We start from the raw sequence: 22,315 nt of genomic DNA, 5'->3' as shown, positions 1-22,315 counted from the left end.
GACAAAATGCATGAATGGAATGTTTTTTTCCTCATGTTTTTTTTGTTTGTGCAGATCCACCTGAATGTCTAAAAATGACTGCAAAGTGAACATTGCATAATAGGTGCCCTTTAAGTGTAGCTTTTGTTTTACCTAATAGGCCTTGATACCACCTTGCAGTGCATTAACTTCTGCGTAGTTATATCCCTCTCTGATAGAGCCCTTCAAGATATTCCACTGGTAGACTGTTAAATCGAAGCCATTGAAAGTACACCAGGATATTTGAATGTGAGAAAGCTGTATTAAGCTACACCAAGCTGTGCACGTTAACAACATGCTTTTGAATTGCCACTAACAGCTCAGTTGGCCCATAACCTCTGCCACCTCCTTTACTCTGCCACTCATTCTCTGGCCTCCACAGCACTGCACAACCAAACCCGCTTTTAGTTGCTGTTCTTTATGCCACAGAGGAGCTCAGCTTTCTTTTCCTAGTCGGCCTGGCAGACACATCTACTACCCACTTAACTTCCCACTACAATACTACAATGTCAGGAGAAGATGCTGAATAGGCAGCAGTTTCTCCATAACCTGAGCTAGTCCAAGACTGTGGAATTCTGTACTGTACGTCAGGACACATGGTTTAACTAATTGACTACTTAATAGCCTTTTTTTAATTTGCAGTGGGTGTGGTAGAGCAGGTAGACTAATATGCATAATAATAATATACATGCCTGTGGTCCTCAAGGTTGAGAACCACTGGTTTAAGTAAACACATGACCCAAATAAATTAGTTTGCTAACCAAGAAAAACGTCACTGTGTCCTGAAATTCAGTCAATTAAGAGTGAATAAAGTAGGTTAAAAAACAGTTTGAGAGTTTAAAGGTTATGATAACTGCAACTCTGACCAGTATAAAGTGGCTATAGTAGATTGAGCATTATGCTATTCGTTTTTCTTGTGTTCGCATCACCATGCTGTTCCATGGTAACACACAATAAACTATGTGTCTTATCTCTATGCGTTTCTGGTGAATAACAATAAATTGATAAAGTTTAAGCCAAAGAAGTGGAACATCAACACGCTCTCTATGATGGTACATATTTTACCATAACAGTTTTTTGTTGCTATTATAAAGTTCTTAAGTGCTCCTTAGCATCTTGGATCCAATTCATCAGCTCCCATCCAAGACAAGAACATAAAATAGGATGACAATGATATCGTGGGGCTCTTATATAGTCTTTACCCATGAAGTCACAATTTGCTATTAGTACTTGGCAAGGAAATGAGCAAACAGGAAAACTCCAGGGGCAGCCTGGGCTGAGTTTAACAAGTCATCAGATTTGAAATTGAAAATGACAGAATGCACATATTGTTTTACTAAAAGTCTGTTTATGACTTGGTCACTTGTTACGTCTTTTTCTGCCCCCCTTTCACAACAGTTACACAATTGCTATTTAGCTCCGCTACCTTGTTAGGAAACAGGCGCATCTGCTTAGACAATCTCCACTGTGTAAATCTAAACTGTGTTTGCCAAAATGTTTAAAGGAAACTTTATATCTGCATGTGTGTAAATATATATGTAAAGGGGTGTAGCAAAAACACAATACTTGCTTTTAAAACAAGGTTTTCTCCGACCCGTCTGATTACAGAGCAGCGCTGGTCCATTGGTAATCAACACACACGCACACACACACACACACCACGAGAACCCAGGGACATGTGATACCTTTGGACACATCACAGAGCCTGGCTTACACAAACAATGTGGAAAGCAATGGTAGCCCATGAAACACTAAACTAGCCTGTCAGTCCTGTTCTCTGCTTCCAGTCTTTCATTACTTAACAGGCAAGTTCTTTTTGTCTACTCCAATACACTTATGTGTTCTCATTGCAGTTGTCTAATGTTGGTTTCCTGTAAACTGTGTGCATCCACATTTCCAAGCTTGATTAAGGAGTAAATTATCCAATGAGATACACTTTCCTTGTGTAATCACTGTGCTAGGATGCACTTGCACAAAAAAAAACAACACACATTTGTGATAGAAAGTGAGCCGAAGGGAGTGTATGTGGGTGGGTATGGGTGTGTCTTTCCATAGTAATGGAAGAGATGGGTATGTTTATGACAAGAGATTATCCTTAAGTCCAAAGGGCGCATTTTCTTCAGCCATTATTTTTATGTCCCTCACTTCACGTCCAGAAGCACAGCTAAATCTAGAAGATTGCTATGGATTCGCATGTATGTGTTTGTGCTTGGGGAAGGTATCACTTGGATAAAATTCTCAGAGACTAACAGCCATTGTAAGGACAAATCTTGTCAAAACCCATTTTGTTGTTTTCATTAAGCACAAGGGGCAGAGTGGTTACAGATGAGCTACCTTTGCTTTTATGATCACACATATTGCCTCAATTCACCTGACAACCACTCCAGATCTCCATGTCTTTCTCCCAGTGCCATGGTGTTGTTGTGGTTCAATAAAACACATAAAAAGTAGATCATATCCATGCGTAAGTGGTGAATGTATTATTATTATTATTATTATTATTATTATTAATAGTAATAATAATAATAATAATTATTATTATTATTATTAATACACATAGTGCAGGGAAAGTTTTCACATGTTAAGTGAAATATTTAAAGGCATTTTAAGCTTAATATTTCCCAAGCACATTAAAACAAACAAAGAAACAAACAAAAAACCTAAAACTAAAATCTACTGGTTGATGGCACCAGTAGATGACATGGCACCCCAAATCATCACTGACTGTGAAAACATGCCTGTGCCTCTCCACTCTTCCTCCAGACTCTGGGACCTTTATTTCCCAATAAATGTAAAAAATTTACTTTGATCTGACAAGAAGACTTTGGACCACTAAGAAATGGCTCAATTATTTTTCTCCTTTGCCCAGGTAAGACACGACTAAAGTTGTCTCTAGTTCAGAAGTGGCTTGATGCTAGAATTGTAAAAGTTTTTACCTTTTTCCTTAAGACATCTGTGTATTGGGGCTCTTGATGCACTGACTCTAGCCTCACTTTTTAACTCTGAGTTCAGCATAACTGCTTGTTCATCTTTTTTGTTTCACACTTCCCATTATAGTTAACTTTTCACGAATATGCTTAATTACTTGTGCAGGGTCTGATATTCTTCTAGACAATTGTTTTCAGTTTTTTCTCATAGTGTATACTCAAGTAGATCAAATACACTGTATTAATACTGTGTAAATAGTAATTTTCTCAAACTTGAATATATATCTCAAGCTAATATTTTGAGATACTGGACCTTTAATTTTTTATGAGCTGTAAGCTGTAATCACTGAAAGTAAAATAAATAACAAACAAACAGGCTTGAAATATTTTACTATTATGTAAAATTTAATTCCGAATTAAATTAATTTTTAATTAAATAAAAAAAACCGAATCTATCTATCTATCTATCTATCTATCTATCTATCTATCTATCAAGAAAATAACCTATACAAATTTCTATGTTTAATAGTCAAAATAAGAGCATTATAATACAAGCACAATGTAATGAGAACTACATTGGATTGGAACTAAACAGCTATTTGTCCACATGAAAACCACTTGTTAGTGAGGCTAATAAAAAAAAAAAACCTAGAATTTGCTTGGAAGCACAAAGTTTAAACAATAATTGAAGGTAATTTCCCCAATGAATTCAGACTGTTTCTATTTCAAAAAAATGTATATGTCAGGGTAAGAAGTAAAGCACATGAAGCAATACACACATCACGCATGCATGTGCGATATTGGATTGTTTCCACTGGTCAGATCTAGGCTCAGCAATATTCTTTTGTTCCTGATGCCACAGACATATTCCAGGGCTCAAATTGTGAAAGAGTGGTCCTGGAGCATAAGGACTCTTTTTAACACATAGATTGTGTGTCATATATTTACTGAGGATAGCAGAAAAGGATATTTTCTACTCTATGTTATAGTTTTCCCTAAATGCTCTCATTTTTGTGTTCTGTAGGACTCTTATGTTGACATTTGTTCCGAAATTCAGTTTCCAGGATGCATTGCACCTGACATCACATGATCTTCAGTGTTTTCTCCTGAACCTTATTTAGTCTAATTAGTTTGTCTATTTAAAGTGCATGTTTCTGTTAGTTCTCTGGCATCCATCTGTTCTGTTTTCCCTTTTTTAACTGTCATTCATCTGTTACCTAATCTGTTTACCTAAGGCATTTACCTTCCTGTCTCTGTTACCATGTGTTAACTTTAGTGGCATAAAAATCTAAATTCTATTCAGCTATATAGAAATAAGAATTTGTGTAATGATTTAAAAATATTAGTTTTATATCCTTAATATATCCTTAGTATCCCTATATCCTTAGTAGCCAGTGGTGTTGCAAGGAAAAAATACTTCAAAAAAGGATGCCATCTGAAACTGGACTCAAAGGAAACCCATCTTCATTTGAGGTGATGCTAAGCTAAGTCACCAAAGCAATATTTTTAATATCACTGCAGTCCAAAGCCATTTTCATGGTCTTAAAGTGGAACTGTCCTCATTAGTCATATGTATATATAGGAAGACTATATAATGATAATAATAATATTAATAATAATAATAATAATAATAATAATAATGTGATTCATTTTATTTAGAAAGCACATAAACATCCTCAGCAGCAGTAAGTGGTCTCCATGTAATGAGAACCAGAGGTAGGGCATCAGGATGGATCAGGTAGGTCTTCAGGGCAGGATCACTGGTAACTCAGTAGGTACCATATCTAGTTCAACATAGGGGGTGGGGGGAGACTGAGGGAGAGAGAGAGAGAGAGAGAATTGGTAATGCATAAGTTCAATCTACATGTAAAACAACCCTTTATGCTCATGAATCCTTATCCTTTACCTATGGAAAAGCTATTTACTAAATGCTTGCCTCAACAAATAACCTTACATCTAGACTTCTAGATAACTTCTTGAAAATCTGATACGTCTGTGTCCCGAGCACTAACTGGAAGTCTATTCCATAACTGGGGGGCATTGGTAAAGAAAAGATCTGTCCCCTCCTGTAGTCTTTACTATACAATGTACCAAGAAATAGCATGCATCTTTTGATCAAAGTAGGCATGGCAGATCATGGAATACCAGCAGTTCACTTGGGTACTGTAAGGCAAGACTATTCAGTGCTTTACAAGTCAAAAAGCTTTATCGCCAAAAAAGTGAGCTTACATTTGCAGGTGCACACAGCAACAAAAATATCACTTTTTGGGTAAATGTCCTCTGGTCTGATGAAACAAACAATTAAACTGTTTAGCCATAATGAGCATTGTAGTCTAGAGGAAAAATGGAAAGGCTTGCAGTCAAAGAACAACATCCGAACCGTGAAGCACAGGGGCGCAGCATCGTGTTGTGAGGTACTCCAGTAGGGACTCAAATTCAAATTTTCAAATACACAGTCATACACAGTACGGTATGCAGTGAAGTGCTCCAGTAGGGACTAGAGCTTTTCACAAAATAGATGTCATTAAAGGAAGGAAGATTATGTAGACATATTGAAGCAACATAGAAGACACCAGCCAGGAAGGTAAAGCTTGGTCACAAATGGCTCTTCTAAATGAACGATGACCCCAAAGTTGTGGCAAAATGGCTTAAGGACAATAAAGTTTTTCAGTCCAAATGAAAAATTGTGAGCAGAACTGAAAATATGTGTGTTTGCAAAATGGCCTACAGACCTGACTCAGTTACACCAGTCCTCACAGGAGGAATAAGCTAAAATTACAGGAACTTATTGTAAGAAGGCTGTGGAAGGCTTCCCTAAACATTTGATCCGAGGTAAAAAAGATTTTAAGGCAATATCACCAAATAATAGCTAAATATAAAGTACAATATGTAAATTTCTCAGCCACTTGCAATGGAGGAATTCTTTTTCTCCATTATTTTTCTGAAATTTCACATTCTTAAAATAAAGTAGTGATCCTAACTGACTTAAGACAAGGAATGTATACTATGGATATACTAGGATTAAATGTCAGGAATTGTGTATGCAGTCATCCGGTTTTATCCGGTTTTCTTTACATTGTATCACTACATAGGAAGCTAAACAAACAAACAAACAAACAAACAAACAAACCCTTAATGCAAGATTTCAGCATAGAAACAAAATAAAATATAACTGTAATTTAGGTATTATTTGTAACACTGTAACCATATAATACCATAAAATACAAAGGTCATCATTTGTGCCAGCTGAAAGCTATAACTCATAAACATTTCTGCTTTGTCATTTTATATTTGTTTGTAAACTTTAAGTATGATTGTTAGTCATTTGTTTGGTGTATACAGGGTGTTTTGTTATTGGTTTGGTGCTTGTTATTTAATTTTTCTTGGTTTATGGAGTCTCTCACTTGTCCCTCTTTCACCCTCCTTCTCATTGTGCTGTATCATAATTTGCCTAACTGAAAGCAGGTGGGAAAATCATTTAGCTGCAAGAGGGCCAGATGTGCTGCTCCCTTGATATGAGATTTGAAATCAGCTTTTCAGTGTTATTCAACTTCACCAACTGACGAGAGACCACAGTTATTCTGTCTGTCTGTCTGCCTCACACACACACACACACACGCACACACACACACACACACACACACACACCATTTGCTTGGCACAGTAGTGATTAAGGGGCAGCTGTGAGTGGAGAGGACGATGTGAAACAGTTTACACACACAATTACTATTAATGCCTGAGACACAGGGGCCTCCTTTATTTATTTATCTACCACAATGCTGTTGTGTGGATGTGAAGCATGACTGATTGGGTGTTGTTGTGTGCACCAAGAGGCAACGTAGCGTGAGGGACACACCTGTTAGCCTTACCAAGAGTCCTACCATGATGCTTCCATGTCTTTTATATAGATCCTTCCTAAAATTAAGCATTATATTATTAGCATTAACATTATTGCCAAAAATCTATTTTTTTTATATTAATGAGTACCATAATTCCAAAACCCATTAGTTACATATTAGAGTTATAGTTTTAGTTACAGTGATGAAATAATCAGGATCATAGACCTTACCTATTGTGGATATATGTGGATTCCCATATTCCCTCCTGCATTGACTGACTATATAAGGTATTATTTCAAAGCGAATGCAACATTCATTTACTAGCCTTTTATAGCTGTCTACCACAGTATATTGAATTTATAAATAATAATAAAAAGAGCATACGATTTAGAGAGCAAGACTTTCAACTTTTAAGGTTGTTTGTATCCAACTTGGGTGAATGGTGTAGAAATGCGATTTCTTGAAAAACCAGATAAAAAATAAAATAGTAATGAATGTTATTTTAAACACTTGGTTGCAAATTCTTTGCAGTCAATGACTGGAACCCATTACTGCATCCGTCTTCATGTCCTGCTTGTTCAGAGAGCATTTTAACTTTCAGGTTTGCCTTCAGAAAGTAAAATGATCAGTTGGAATTAGATCTTTTGCTTGACATTTCATATTTATGCCTTAAAAACCTCTTGGGTTGCTTTTAGTGTATGTTTCAAGTCATTGTTTATCTGCACGGTGAAGTGCTGTCTAATGAGATTTAAAGAATTTGGCTGAATCTGTTCAGATATCATAGCTGTATCCACTTCAAAATCTGTTCATTTTCTCAGCAATCACATCATCAATAAATACAAACAAATAAGTTCTCTTGGCAGCCATACATGCCTCAGCCATAAGTAGAGGTGATATGCTTTAAATCAAGGTCAGTTCCTTCCCTTCTTTGTATTTTTTTCTTTTCATCAATCTGGTACAAGTCAATCATTGTCTCATCTGTCCATATGACTTTGTTCCAGAATTGTGCAAGATTTATTTATTTAATTATTTACTTATTAATTAATTTATTTTTTAGCAAACCTTTATCTTTTCTTCCTATTTCAGTCTTACTACTGTTTTACATAAACAGCTTGACAGCAAAATGCAATAAATGCCATTCTCAGACTTTTTTTTTTTAACCCTTTTTGAGAAATTTATGTTTCACTGGCCCTGAAAAGCAAATCACATTGCATCTGTCTGTCACATGATCAGTGAAGCAAAACTACTGGCATTGCAGAATAGTGGATTTACAGAGAAGTAAACTAAATGCATCCAGTAAATTCTTTGAGAATGTTGCAGCCAAAAAAATGACTTTTACTCTCTTTTACTGGTATTGCTTTCACTCCAGAATTAATTAACTACAGGTATCCTTCGCTTAATGCCTGCAATACATCCTATGAAAGCTCACTCACTCATTCTTTATATCTCTTATCCTGTACAAGGTCACAGGAAGCCTGGAGCCTATCCCAGAGGACCCAGGGCATTAGGGGGTGTTTATGTCCTGGGATGGAGTGCCAATCCATCCCAGGACATAAACACACTTATATACTTTAGACAATTTTGAAATACCACTTACCATTCCTTGCATGTTTTTGTCCCTGCCACAATGAAATCAAAAATTATAGAATTTGTATGTTGTGCAAACACTATATTATATACTTATATATTATATTGTATACGTATATACTATATAGTATGAATACTGTAGTGTACCCTTTTGTTTCATTGCCAAATTAATACTTCTCCTTTTTCTTTTGCTATCATTAGCACTAGTTTTGCTGCATATGGGGGCCCATGATGCATGTTACACTAATATTTTTAAAGAGAAAATTAAGCTGCAATGTAAGGTTACAACACTCAAGATAACATGAGTTGTGTTATGTTTATTAAACTTTTGTGTTTGCTATGTATGGTTTTATTTTTCATTGGGATTTTTGAGTTATATTATAAGCTTATGGGACCACATGTAATCAGACAATGCACAAACTGACATTATAGAGTGCATACTTTTACTACAGTATGATCAGATGCTGTCCTCAACTATCAATGTAAAACAGAAACTAAAGAGGCCTATGATGATGCTGTAAATTGAAAGTTTTTGTACTGTTTTTGTTTCCATGTTGCTCATGATCATCAAGAATGATTGTTAATGATTAAAAAGTTTTGGTTGCAACAAAACTCAACACTTTTCTCATTGTTGCAATGTGCTGCCAGTAAGTAAGTATAAAAATATAATGAAAGCATTAGTTTGCTATATTTGTGTTTTATTAAAGATCAACTAACATATTAGTGATGCTAAATTGCATACATGAATTATCACAAACACAACTGTAGACTGATGTATTCTTGAAGACAAAGCTATGGAAGGTTGGATTGTGGGGATATAGCATTTTGCCAAATCTCACAAACAAAATATTTAGCTATTTGTCCTATTTGGTTTTCTTGCGACTCAAAAACAAAACAAGCACAAAATATTCTCTACTGGTTTGCAATACGTCTTGCTTTATTTTCATCAAAACTGCAAAAATAGAGCTCATTTTGCTGTCAAGCTGTTCACACGTTATTATAAACTCTGTATTTACTCTAGTACACTTTTCACTTGATTGTTGACTTTGACACAGATATGGCTACCTCATAGAGAGCTCAGTCTTCCATCACATCTGTTTCATGATCTTCTGGGCCTTTTGGCGAGCTGATAAGTCAGTACTTTCTTTTTAGGAATGTACCAAATAGTTGATTTGATCATACCATTTTTCTGAAAATTTGTTTAGATTTTTTACTTCATCAGCAGTGACAGTTTTTGGATTTATTGAAATTTAACAGCAACATATTAAAAATGCAAATGCCACATTTGAAATCAACTGTACATGTTTTTTTTAATGCTCTAAAGTATTGTAGGAATAACACAAACCTGATTAATTTGAATTTTAATAGATTGTGGCAGGCAGCTAAAATCATAACTTGTGATGGTCCCAATATTTATATCGTGGACCCAACTGTATATGTCGTTATGTAATTAAAAAAATATATTATTTATTTTTAAGTTTTAAAAAGTACTTCAGTACTTTTGGCTTTGGAATTTACTTGGACCCTTTTTTCCCTCCTGGCCACAAATTCTGGCTGTATTTGAATGTTAAATAATGCTTTGAAAATGTTTATAGTGCATAATAGAAAATGGAATATTTTATGAGCTCTGAAAAATGTTCAGTAACAGTCACATCAATGTTATTGGACAGTTAACTGCAACATAAAAATATTCTAAAACAAAATCACAGTTAATTAAAGTACAATAAAAAAACAACCAGCCTATTCATACTTGTGGAGCACTTTGCTGTGGTAGAGAAATTACTGCAAAAGACATCACACTTTGATTACAATTCAGTATATATAAAACACACATTGCTTTGGTTATTCAACATTACTAATAAATTATATGCCAAGCTTATACCTTAACTAAAGATAATGACGGTAGTGGCTCAGTGATTAATTCTCTGGTCACCTGCTTAGAAGATGGAGGATTCACGCTCCAGGACTGTCAACCTGCCACTGTTTGGCACCTGAGCAAAGCCCTTAGCTCTTTCTACTCCAGGGATGCTGGATCATGGCCGACGCTGAGCTCTGATCCCAGATTCCCAACATGCTGAATTATTCAGCTTGGCAACAACAATTAATGATTGAAAAATAAGACAAGTATAATTAATGATAAAGTCACAAAAGAAAAAAAGGTGCATGATGTTATGCAGTGTGCTACTCTCACATGATTGAAAACTACAGTAATAGTTGTTCACAATCAGCAAAATGTCAAGGATATTGGTTTCATTAGAAATGCATTTGCCAGGTTTGATGTGTGAAACTCCACCATGTCCAAACTACAGGCACGAACATCTGACAGTGTCCAATATAATACTGTAACTGTAGAAAGAATTTAGTACTGATGGAGTATTAACCCTTTTTTGCAAACAGTTAAGGAATTTAGTTGTTCTCGATTGCAGTGGAAAAGTAGTGAATGATAGCAAGTCATTTTATTCTCATTGTGGCGGTATTTGTATTGTTATCCTGGCTAGTGGGTAAGTGTTTTTGTATATTTTCTTTTTTTAACTGTTAAAATGCCATTTGTGTGTGTTTTCCTATAATTTTTGCTCAGTAGTTTAAGCTAAAGGACTAACTATATCCAGCTATTATCCAACAAATAGTGTTTAGCAGAATGGAGAACATCAACTGGATTGCAAAACACCTAGATGTGTTCAAATAAACAGAGTACACATATTGGATAATACAAGTACAACAGTGGAAGTGGCCAAATGCGATTTATTATCCAGAATGTATTTTAGCTAGTTAGATTTATGGCTAGCTCATGACCATCCACTTCAGATCTGCATGCATCCTTTGAGAAAACAAATAAATTTACTTGTGGGCCAGTGCTGTGAGATTATAACCGAGCAACATTTCCCCCTTGCTAGAACATATGTTTTAGCCAGTTAGCATTAGGTGACTAGTTCATTTTATAGGTTTGCTATTTATAATTTCACAGTATGAGCATAGGAAGCGTGGTGGCTTGGTGGGTAGCACTGTTATCTTGCACCTCCAGGGTCCGGGTCTGGGTGCATGGAGTTTGCATGTTCTCGGACACTGGCGTTGGAGTCATTCAGCCATATTTAGGTTTTAAGTTACTCTCCCTATTAACACTTAATGCATTTAATTATTAAAAAAAGAATTTTAATGTATATTAAACATATCATATAGCACTATGACTTGGTGATTAATGCTGTCGCCTTGTTCCTCCGTGATCTGGGTTCGTTTCCCACCTCTGTGTGGATGGAGTTTGCATGGAGTATGTTCTCACCCTGCTTGTTGGGTTTCCTCCGCGTACTCTGGTTTCCTTTCACAGTCCAAAGACATGCAGATTAGGCTAATTACTGTTCCCAAATTGCCTGTAGTGTGAATAAGTGTGTGAGTGTGTGTATGTGTGTGTGCCCTGCGATGGTTTGGCACCCTATTCAGGGTGTACCCCACCTCGTGCCTTAAGTTTTTTTTTCCATGCCCCCTTAATACAGGATTAAGCGGTATAGACGATGTAAGGGTTTACCATATCACATAACCTGCACTTTTAAATCTTTATTGTCACACTTGTAGCTGCTAATGACAAGGACAGGCAAGGAAGTTTATACCCATCCTCCTCTCTTCTCTAACCACGTCTAAACCCCTCCATTTTGCTATGCCTCCCTCCTCAATGTGTGCACAGATGCCAGAGTTGGGCCAAGATTCTCAGGAGGATTGCAGTAACATATTGGTTTATAATTAATGAAATTAGTGCTGTTATCTGTTGTGAAGATCCCACCACTAGCATTAGGCACTCTGAAGAGTGGGGAGAAAAAGAGAAATGTGGCAAGGGGTGGGGGAGTTGCGGAGTTGGGGGTGGAATTACAAAGTGAACAGAATGCCACTAATGAGAGAACGGGTTGGACAAAATGAAGATGACAGAAAATTTAGGATGTATTAAGGTAAAAAGGACAAAATCGAAGGAATTTGAATCAGGAGGACAATCAAAGGAAAAGACTCATAGATACTGTGTTCATATCTTTTCGAGTAACTTTTCTTTTAGCACTCGTATTGGGTGGCAGGATGATGAAGGTGAGAGTTTTGCTTCCCCACAGCAACAGGGTCAAGTTGTGCATGTTCTCCTTGAGCTCATTGGGTTTCTCTCCCACCGTTCAAAAATATATATTGGCCTAGGTATGATGAATGGTCTTTTTTGTCTTATTTTATGCATAAATGCATAAATGTGTTTACTAGTCATTGGTCATACAGTATGATGCCCTGGTTGAGACGTTTAATTAAATTACTCTCTGTCCGTAAGTCCCACAAGAGCAGCAGGTGTGCTAGATATTTCATTGGAGGCTCGATGGATTGCGTTTGGCCCTGTGGAGCTTTAGAGCCGATAGAGGAAAGGACACACACATCACTGAATGACACACAGCCATGCCTACAGCTTTGTTGCCCCATAGACACTATTCAAGTGTTCAACCTCAAGTGCTCCTCTGGGTCACTTTAGCCATAGAGTGTAGTTCCTGTTCCACCCTGTGCTAACCACACACAAACACACTCATACACACACACACACACACACACACACACACACAAATATGCACACGCGCCATGAAGCTAACCATGTGTTTATGCATGCATAGATATCTACAGATATCAAAATAAATCTAAAGGAACACACACAAGCACCCAGGGGAGGTTGGTTTAGACTAGGTGAGTAAATTGTTTTTGTTTGGAGGGTATTTATCAAGTTGCAAGGCCCTCTGGTTTTGTAGCTTACATAAAGATTGATTAATGGAGGGATATTAACAAAAGGTGGTTTGTTCTGGCCCTGCAGGCGCCACGTAATGCCAGAGCTCAATGCTCCTGTAATGGCCTGTTTTGGGCATGCAGTGATTAAGCACCATTTTACTCCTACCAGTCTCAGAGAGCATCAGTTCCCACTCAGTGACAAGGTGGGTAAGAAGGTTTGGGTTGGGGTGTATGTGGGTGGGGGTGATGGGCTTGGGTGGATGGGGAGGGAGGGTGTCATCTAATGAGACACATATCAGTTGTCAGTGATATATGTTGGGTTTTAAGTGATTTGGAAACAGTCAAACAATAGTGTAATAGAAAGCGAATGTTTATTGTGAGTGCCTATATGAGTGTGATAGAAAGTGTTATTGTTGTGCACTGGCACCTGTCCAGCGTTTCTATCTTGGACAGATGCCTAATTACGCCTGCCTGTGTTCGGGCTGCCTGCTTGCACGTGCGAGCGCTAACCTCATTCTGCACTATCTAGTCCTTGCTGTTAACTAATCCAATCAGAACTCATTTCAAACTTCACACTGCAGCACTAATAGAATAATACCATCAGATCAGCTCTGTGCTGAGGGTGGAGGCATGTCTCTCAAACACACACACACACACACACACACACACACACACACACATACAATACGCAATCGACCACCCCCACCTACCCATCCACCCACCACACACACACACACGTTCAGGGTTGGACCGGCTCTATACACCCCCTCTCTCCTCTAGCACCATGGAGCTGGCAGTAATAATTATTATGTAAATAAATACGCCGCCGGTAATCACATTCGTACCACTGATCCAATTAGAGGGCTGATACTCGTGGGCTGTATGCAGACTGGAGGCTGATAGGTAGAGCCTGTGTGTCTGTCTGGGCCATTAGTGCTGGAGCCAAGCTCTCAACTCACCTGCCCCATGCCCATCCATCTACCTATTAAACACCGCTCTCTTTAGCTATAGCATCACGACCACTCACAGGAAATTTGTTCTTTAAATAATCATTTCCTCTTCTTTACGTTACCATCATGGACTGGTTTGTTTTGTTTGTTTGCTTCTTCCTTTCTTTCTTTCTTTCTTTCTTTCTTCCTACTGAACTACATTGAACTCTTGATTCTCTTGATGCTTTCTAAAGAGGTTCTTCTTGCTTTAATTCAAACTCCAACTAACCACTTGACTGTATGGTTCAATATAGATCCCAAATAAAGAATGTGTAGCCCTTAAAACTCAATTATTATTATTATTATTATTATTATTATTATTATTATTATTATTATTATTATTTATTTATTTTTTAAAAATAAACATATATAGTGTTCAGGATTGTGCATTATAGAGTGACATATCCTTTTTTTCAGCACAACCTAGACAATATGATAAACTGAATTTGATTTAATCTTTACCTATACAAACATGACTAAGCAAAGAAAAAAAGGCCTATTTGGCCGAAGAGTTCTACATTTTTTGCACGCTATTAAGGTAATGTTAACTTTCGTTACCAAAATACACAATTTGATGTCTGAAGCCTCCTGGTTAACACAGACCTGCAAGGCTTTCATATAAGAACAGATATATTTTTCTAATTGTCACTGACCTGTTTGACCAAGTCATGTTTGTAATGTCATGTTTCTCGCACTTGGTCGCTCTTGTTTGCACATTTGCACGTGCACATGCAGACTTTATGTTGCATCCTTTGTATAAAAACGTAGACAGTTCCCAGCTAGCCCGCTAATTAGGTCTCTAAGTTAGCTAGTTAGTTTTCGTTGATTTATGATGTTTATTTATGTTGTACGTACAGGAGCACCTTGGTCCTGGAGAAACGTTGTTTCTTTTCACTGTGTACTAACTGTATATAGTTGAAGTGACGATAAAGCCTACTTGCCTTGACTTGACTGTGTTGCTGGCACAGATCTGTGCCGCTTGGGTTTTTAAGGGAATGAGAATGAACCTTAGAGTGCAGGGTATCCATACGGAATAAGATGCTGCAGTACATGCTGTTGATGAGTGACACGGTGGTGTGATTTGGCCCTACATTATAACAGATATTCTCTATACAATTAAGGTGATGCAGCTGTTATATACAAAGTGACATTCACTACTACTGTATGTACTTCTGACGCTGTGCTTCTCATCTATCAGTATTTACTGGGAAAGTCGGTTGTGCTCAGTGTTAATCCATCATTTTACTGATTTTTTTTGTCCCTTTTACCTCTACAGCAGGTCACTCCTGTTCACTGGGGTGGAAAGATCCTGGTAAACATTGCATTTACTCGTTGTTTTTAAGCTTCAGCTTATTTGGAGCAACACAGTCTCTGGTGCCATTAAAATTCTGAGAAAGAATGAGAAAAGCAAGTACAAAATACATGCTTGTGTGTGGGTGAGTGTGAGAAAAAGCGAACTGAAAGGAACTGCATCTTTATACAAATGTGAAAAAATGCTGAGTGCTTTTTTTTTCTTAAATTGTTCTCCACCTCTTACCCCCTTTATTCTCTCTTTTCTTATGTTCCTGTCTCCCTATTAAACAAACTCTCTTAATATTTTGGACTGGCTGGCAGTTTAAATTTCATCTCACGGACACATCTTGTTTCTCTCAAGCCTTGACTGTTTTGACATTCGCTTCGATTAAATTATAAACAAGCAGGCCTCTTGATGGTGATGGTGGAGCCACTAATTTGCCTAATTGTTTGCAGTTGTCTGGGAGGCAGGGGCCTAATCGGGCCGAACAAGAGAAGTGGAGGGAGGGATGCAGAGCAAGGGAGAGCGAAGGAGAGAGGAGGAATAGAGTGATTATGGCTCTAAAGACTTCCTCCGCCTGTTTATGCACCAGATCAGCTTCAAACACAGCCATTAGACCACAATTATAGATTTGGACAGGGAGAAGGGGCTCGGGGGAACAAGGAGAGAGAGAACTCTGCCCTGGAGGGTGGGCATCCCACATTTATCCCCATTCTGATAAGTGCTGATGTTTAGGATAAGGAGTTATCAGCTCTTTAACAGTGGTGAAGTTTACAGACATGCAGAAAAGGAAGAGCAGACCTACATGAAGAACACTTAGGTTTTACCCCAAAGAAAGGGTGTAACATTAACCAATTATCAAGCACTGCAAATGAAGGGAAAAAAAATAAAGCGGTATGACGTTGAGTGATGTGAAAAGATCAAGAGGAGCACTAGATTCGATATTTCTTTCTAAGTGAAAGTGCCACGAACACATGAGCAAATGATTAATTCACAGATAATGGTGTGTGTTGAATGAACAGTCACAGTTCCAGTGGTCATCTATTAGGGAGAAGGTTAACATTCTTAAACTCGTCCTGGGCCACTGATTCTGAAGTGTGGAAACTGATTCATCATTAACACACAAATACACAAACACACTGCAACAGATGATCTACAGAGGTTCCACTGGGGTCAATAAAAAATATCAGCTACAGAGGGAATTCTAAAATCAAAATTATAATGGAAGTTAAAATTACAGTTGAGTGAGATAATGTTTTGTTCAGAAGGCTTTACATAAACTTAAGTCTAAGCCCAAGTTTCACTCTCAGATTATCGAGATATAAATGTGGCCCTATAGCTTTCAGCCCTTCGATATAAATGTGATAAATAACTGCACTTAATAGGAATCGCTTAGATTGCATCATACGGTATGACCCATACCAGTTACCAGAATTTCACTACAATATTAATATGTACGTCAGAATGTCTTCACATCGTATGCCAACGTTTCATCTGCCCGATCGCAGCCTCTTAAGAGGTGGCACGGTCCAATGCTTGTTCCCTCTTGCACGTAGTTGGTGTGGGATTGAGAGATGTGCAGCAGATGAAAGACTGCTGTTATAGTTGTGAATGCTATCAATCCAGCCATCTTCAGACAGAGAGCTGCATGCTGGGGCTGCAGAGGAGACAGCCGCTCAATCCTATCTCCAGAGGCTATCAGCCAATGGCAGCCAGTAGAAGAGGCAGCTCTGCACGCGCTCAGTAGAGGCTAATTGAGCGTGACGGAGAGGATGGGAGGTACTGAGTGCCACAGGTGAGCTAATACAGCCCAGCCGCCCACACATGGTTATGTAAAAACACACACGCACACACACACACACACACACACACACACATTTTTTTTTTTTAAATATATTTTCATATTCTGCTTTTAATTCTTTCTTTGATATATACCCTTCTGTTTTTATACCTATACTTATTTTTATTTTTATTATATTTCATGCTTATTTTTAGTGGCATTCATTGGGGGACAACAAAGGAGGAATTTCATTGTTCAAGCAACATGTTTCTTTACTGTGCATACATCAATAAAACTTGAAACTTGAAACACTCACACTCAAGTATACCGTTGAATTTTGCACTACATTTGTTTATGTCTTAATAATTATGTCTACATAGAAAATGCATAGCTTATTTTTCCATTTTGTGACACTCTTTGTCCTTGCCTCTGTCCTTGCCCTTATTCACCTTCTATTTTTCTTGGCCAAATGGTGAAAGTTAATATTGATGACTCCAACTGTCCTAATGACTGACTGACAGCCATTAACCACTAAAGGGTCAGAGAGCAGTGGCATTTCAAGCACACACACAGGCCTGGGAGCCAATCACTATCTGTCACACATTAATCCCATCTGAAAAAGACAAAAAGTAGGACAGGAAGAGGGAAAACAAACCCCCACCCCAACCCCCTATGAGTTGAGAGCATGCTGGATTCATCCTAGTCACTACCGGTCTGAGTGACATCTACAGTACAGCAGCACCAGATAGTAGAATTATCTATTCTATAATTTGATTTGTTTGTAAACTTTGCACAATTCAAACTTTATAGAGCTAAAATTTAAACCCAGGTTGTGTAAGAGGCCCTTCTTTATAACAGGACAAGCATTATTGAGTTGACCAGAAAAGCTGGAGTTATTCTTGGTCATTTTTTTTATGAGTGGCCTGTCTCTTGCCCTGTGTGCAACTCAAACCTTTAATACCATGAAGAGGCACAATGAACCCCAAGGCCATCATTATTCTCTATTTTTGTACAGTCGCTAGTGACCAACAATCACTGGGGCCCACAGTTTGTAAAAGGCACAATCGGCCACAACTGTCCGCATAAACGTGGCCTTGCAGGCAATGTTTGGCTGCTATACATAGATGGGAAACCTGAAAGCCCCCGAAACCTTCATTCCACAGTGGCTCGGTTAGCTGGATGGAGGCTATCGAGGGAAGCTGTGGAGAGTTCTGGGGCTGCATCGTCAGCATGGGGTTGTGTTGGAGGAGGAGACCTGTTATGTGGCGCCTTGCTATTAAATATTGAATACTGTGTGTGTAAAGATATTTGTGTGAGGGTGTTTTTTTTTTCTGCCTGTCTGTGATGATGATTTAAATGGTAGGTGTGGGAGAACAAATGTAAAGGCCACTCCCTGTGCTGCTCACGGCCTGGTGTGTATAACATGCACAAATCTAGTTTACAGCACTCAAGACATTTAATTTGAGAAGAAAACCTTTTGATATTTAAACTTAAATGTTATAATATGTTTATTAATATATATATACATGCCATTTCTGTTAAGTAAATCTTTAAGAGTTTTTTGTTTATTTTGGCTAACAATGTGTGCCTTTAGTTAAATATCTGATAGAGAATGAGAGGATCTGATGAGTGAGAGAGTGACATGACCAGTGATTCTTTAATAAGTTCACCAGCGTGGAGCCAATAAGTGACACCACTTAAGTCCGCGCAGTCACGTCCAGCAGTTAATACCTAGAAAGAGGCCAGTTTCAGATACTGTAGCTTCTCAGAGGGTAAATCATTCATGGGATGTGTGTGTCACTGCATATAAGGGTACGAATTAGGACTGATTCATATTTACACAGGATATTGAAAAAACTCAAGAGCTTTGTCATTTCTTCTATGTTATATATATCATTTTCTTAAAAGATAAAATAGAAAACATAATTTCTCTAGAGAAAGCATTCCTATAAGAAATCACATCACCTAACAACAAGTGCATAACCCTACATGTGAACTTATTAGCCCTTTGGTTTCAGGATGGCATCTGAGCAAATCTCACTTACTCTTTTTTTTTTTGCCGATAACTAAAAAGTATGTTGTGACCTGAATAAATTTTGCAACATTTTCTTCATAGCAGTACATGTTGTCAGAAAGCATCAGTAGTGGGCAGAGTGGTGTGGGTGCCTCGGGGCTCCCACAGGCACCCCAGCTTCACACACCTGCCACTAAGCCCACGCATGTTGAAGGGGAAGGCAGTGATGGCATTTAAGTGGTGTCCTGTGAGGAGAATTGCTGTTCAACCATTTAACAACAGTTAGTACCCGACTAAACCTTTATAAACAGATGTGTTCACTTGCAAACAATATATACTAATAACACATTTCTAATATCATGTAGTGTACATATATAGCTCATATACTAAATACGTTTAAGTATTTTCATATTCATTTGTCATATTTGTCAGGTTGCACAGGTCTAAATAAATGTATTACATTATTACTACAACTTATTTAAAAACTATATAATGGCTTATTGAGTTACTCTGCTGTTTCTCAAACTACGTACGATATTCCCATGTGACAGTCAACCACTTTGACCAGAACATTCCTGTTTATCGGTACCCAAACTACTTACAAGGACCTTCTCATACCTTCTGTATGGATGTATTAAAGATTATATGTATTTGGTTACACTTTAAAGTTACAGCATGTTCTCTGCTTTAAGACCATCTTCCAAATTTGGAAACATAGAACATAATTCTTCTTACGTATGTCAAAAGCTATTTCAAAATTGTTTGTGATGCTAATTGAGAGCACCAAATGTCATCAAATAAAGACATTTATAATGTTTTTGCTTGGTCGGGGTAATTGAATGTTTGCTCATAAGTGCTTATTGGGGGGGGGGGGGGGCAGTTATGTGAGTGTTGTTGTTTAGTGCATTAATGTCGGCGTACGACACTCTGATACAGGCCAGTGACAGATGCCCTGCTTTAGCCTGGTGTCCCCGGGGAGGCCATCACCGCAGCTCACATTTCTCTCCATCTCAGTGTGTCAGGTTTACGACCTTAATTGAGTGCACTAGCTCAGCTACTTATCCCAGAACAGGGATTCATGATGCTCATTCATCGCCACAGTTCATAATCATAAATGTTTTCAGGGTATAGAAAGCAGATAACTTAACTACATTAGCCAGTTAGTGTCTATAGTTGGTTTATTGTAATGCTTAAAGATGAGATCTTAGATAGTATAAATATTATAAGTTAATTATTTTAAATATTTGACCTGCAGCTAAGGGTGCAAAGCCTGTGGTAATGTAAAATACGAAAATATCACATTGGATTGAGTGGCAGTGAGGTGAACAGGAGGAGAGGGAAAAAGCCCATACTGGAGAGAGAGAGAGAGAGAGAGAGAGTGCTCTAAGTATTAGCTTGTTTATCAGTGTGTGTATTAATGTGCAGGAGAGAGATGAGGGGGTGTGCAGTGTGAACGTGTGCCAACGGGAGACCACAGGTGTGTTTTTGCTCTCCACCCCACTGAATTCTGGGTAATAGCTGGCATTGGTGCACCTGCGTCCCTTGCCGCCCCCTTACTCTCACCTCTAATGGCCCCTAATCATGCTGCCATCAGGCCTTAATACCCCAGCAGCAGTGCCCTGGCAGCTGCCCCTACTCCCCCGCCAGAGTGCTGTCAATCTCCCTTCCTGCTCATCGTCCATCATGGCTGCACCAAATACATCAGAGGAATTACCATTTACTATACATCGACGCACTAAGCTCAGCTAGAATCAGCTAGAATTGAAAATATACTGTACATATTAGAAAACATCCATTTATAAATACACCAGACGGTCAGGAGTCAAGGAAAAGTATAAACGTTTAACTAAGCTATGGTTTTAGTCAAAAAAAGAACACACACATATAAAAATAGAAGGAAACACATAAATCAGTCAATAGTACCACCCAAATAACTATCTATTATGCACAATGCAACATCTGAAGCCTTACTGTAGCAACAATAATGCCTTTTATTATGTCTCCTTTAAAGCTTTTAGCCACAAGGGCCCCATGAGCTTCTTTACATGCACTTTTTTTGTGGTCTACTGTATAATTATTAACAGGCAACACAGTGTTGCAGATGCAGATTTATTCTTTATTATCAACCTAAAAGTGCTCCTACTGTATATAAAAGAATCACATAATTACAAACTACATAACAATCATATGTAGTAACTATATTACTTAGTATAAAAGTTAGTACTCCTCTTTTAATTTTATGTTTTTTTGTGCAGACATGAAACAAATAATCTGATTGACGCAGGTCTTAGTATTAGGAAAATTCAACAACAGATGAACAACATATACCTTTTTTTCACCAGGCCATTATTTATTTAACAAAATGAAGTGAAAAAGAAAAAACATGCAGGCGATACTAAGTACCCCCATACTACTTTCACAGGATTTAAGAGGGTAAGTTGCAGCCAAGATTAATTGATCATCAGCAGGTGTGCAGACCTTTATAAAAGACTGTTTGCTGTTCGGGAACATACAGGTGTGTGTTAACACAATGCCAAGAGGGAAAGACGTAGGAAATTGTCTTAGAAGCAGTTGTTGCTGCACATCAATCTGAAAAGGATCACAAAATTATTTCCGACCAATTTGGAGTTTAACAGTGAGAAAGATTAATTGCAAGTGTAAAGTATTAAAGACTATGAAGTCATCCAGAGTATTCTAGAGGCAAAAATGAGACTAAAATAGGACAGTTAAAGCTTGGTTGAACTTGGACCATCTTATCGCTGCTGAAGGTGAATCTACAAGCTAAGTACAAGTGTATTTATTATTGCCCACATGTTGTTTGCTTTTTTCCTTTATTTTTATGAAATAAATATTTGGCATGGTAAAAAAGTTTTATATTTTCAAGTGAGGTTACGTTTGCCTAATTCTAAGACAATCAGATAAATTTGACATTTTTACAACAAACATATAGAATCTATGGAGGGGAGTACTAACTTGAATGTATATAGACCAGAGTAGACCAGAGTATGCTGATATCCATATGGTATCACAAGACATACATGAACCACTTCCTACTGAGTGTGAGAAAACTGCACACAGATGGTTTATAGGATTTATTGTCACCCTGCCCTTTATCTACAGCGTGGAAACAGATGAA

Source organism: Clarias gariepinus, chromosome 5, assembly GCF_024256425.1.
Source record: "Clarias gariepinus isolate MV-2021 ecotype Netherlands chromosome 5, CGAR_prim_01v2, whole genome shotgun sequence".
NCBI lineage: Eukaryota > Metazoa > Chordata > Actinopteri > Siluriformes > Clariidae > Clarias > Clarias gariepinus.
Note: the sequence above shows the minus strand (reverse complement) of the source record.